The following is a 2134-nucleotide window of genomic DNA, read 5'->3' as shown; positions in this document are numbered from 1 at the left end:
AAAGAAAAATTAAATCAAACACACCCTAAATTTAGATTCTTTGTTCCTCCCAAAAAATTTACTAGATGAAGAGAAAAAGAGGAGATAGGTCGAGATAAAAGGATTGGCACCAAACTCTTGTCGTCATTATACTAATTAATAGCTGTATTTCTTCAACTTAGATTCTAACAGACCTTTGTAATTATTGCAAGAACCATTCACCAACCCCTTTATAAAGTAGGAGAGCCACCACCCTCACTCAGTCCCTCCCCACCTCCGGCGCTGCCCATTTCTACTCAACTCCACACAAAGTTCTGTTTTCAGGTAACAAATTTCTTTCTCTTTACATGAGCCAGCACTGCTGCATTGTTCTTGCACAGAATCTTTGTCATAGATGGTAGTTCTTGAATCCTTGTCATGCATGTAATGAATTCTAATAATAATCTTTAAATTATAGATTATATCAACTTCAAATGTTACAATGTTTAGCTTTCTTGATTCAGTGAAGTCATGACTTTTGCCTAAGATTTCTGACTATGTTATTATATTCACTTGACAATTGACATTCCATAGAATTTATTATGTCTCTTGTTTTTCCAGCAAGAAAAGATGTCTGCAGATGCAAAAAAAATCCTGGTGTTCATTCCATTCCCTATGGTAAGCCACCTGGTGTCAGCTGTAGACACTGCCAAGCTCCTGGCCGATCGAGACGACAGTCTCTCCATTACCATCCTGATTATGAAACGGACCCCAGATACCAAGATCAGTTCCTACACTACCAAATCACCCCACCCTCGGATTAACTTCCTACCCCTGCAAGAAAACAATTCCATCGCATCAGGGTCGATGGGAGACAAGAACTGGGCGTTTGCCTTGGCAGAGATCCATAAGTGTCTGGTCAGAGATGTTGTGGTGGAGATGATGGAGAGCCAGAAGGGGAGACTTGCTGGAATTGTGCTCGACATGTTCTTCACTCCATTGATTGATGTGGCGAATGAGCTTGGAGCCCCAGCTTACATCAACTTCACCAGTGGATCGGCTGTTCTTGGGCTTTTGTTGCATCTACAGAGCTTGAGAGACGATCATGGCAAACACTTGAAAGAGTATAAGGATTCAGATGTGAAGATCTCTATCCCAACTTATGTTAATCCTCTACCTGCAAAGGTGTGGCCTGGTAGAGTATTCGAAAAGGAAAGTGGTTTTCTAGAATGTGCCAGAAGGTACAGAGAGACCAGAGGGATCATCGTAAACACCTTTCTTGAATTCGAGCACTACGCAATTAGCTCGCTCTCTGCTGATCCCAGAGTCCCACCGGTTTATCCAGTAGGGCCGATGATTCAAGGGGGAGGTGAAGAAACTGATGAGAACAAGCGGAAGCGTGAGGAGATCATCACGTGGATGGATAAACAACCCCATTCATCAGTCGTGTTTGTCTGCTTTGGCACCCGTGGAAGCTTCCAGGGCGATCAGGTGAAGGAAATTGCTACAGCGCTGGAGAAGAGTGGAGTCCGGTTTCTGTGGTCGATGAGAAAGCCGTCTCCTAATGAGTCAGTTTCGTTTCCAGGGGAATATGAGAACCTTGAACAAGAATTGCCTGAAGGGTTCCTCAGGAATACTAATGGAATTGGGAAGGTGATCGGGTGGGCGCCCCAGATGGCTGTGCTGTCTCACCCTGCTGTGGGAGGATTTGTGTCGCACTGTGGATGGAACTCGATTCTGGAAAGTGTGTGGTGCGGAGTGCCTGTAGCAGCATGGCCGCTGTTTGCAGAGCAGCAAGCCAATGCATTTCAGCTAGTCAAAGAGTATGAAATGGCAGTTGAGATCAAGATTGACTACAGGAAAGATAGTGGTGTGATTGTGTCTGCAGGAACGATAGAGAGTGCAATTAGGCAGCTGATGGACCCGGAGAACAAGATTCGACTTAAGGTGAAAGAGGTGCACGACAAGACTAGAGCGGCCCTTGCAGAAGGAGGCTCGTCGTATAACGTCTTAGGCCGTCTGCTCGAAGATATCATGGATAATGCTCATTGAAGTTTAGCCTGTCTGGTGAAGTGAATGTACTAGATTGAGAGTTCCCAATAATAGCTTTTGCAAGAAGCTAAAACAGTCTTGTTTTAATCTAATATGAACTGAATGCATTTTGCAAACTTGTTTC

General features: G+C 44.2%; 1 pseudogene across 1 annotated transcript; it reads left to right on the top strand.

Moving 5' to 3' along the window:
• Positions 1–259: 259 nt before the first annotated feature.
• Positions 260–2134, top strand: LOC125205705 (anthocyanidin 3-O-glucosyltransferase 2 pseudogene; annotated as a pseudogene). Its single transcript, XR_016132815.1, has 2 exons — positions 260–303; positions 580–2134. The product of XR_016132815.1 is annotated as an anthocyanidin 3-O-glucosyltransferase 2 pseudogene (transcript).

The sequence above is a fragment of the Salvia hispanica genome, chromosome 6 (genome assembly GCF_029641045.1).
Source record: "Salvia hispanica isolate PSC_SH4W2 chromosome 6, Shi_PSC_v1, whole genome shotgun sequence".
Taxonomy (NCBI): domain Eukaryota; kingdom Viridiplantae; phylum Streptophyta; class Magnoliopsida; order Lamiales; family Lamiaceae; genus Salvia; species Salvia hispanica.
Note: the sequence above shows the minus strand (reverse complement) of the source record. Positions and strands in the feature narration are given on the sequence as shown.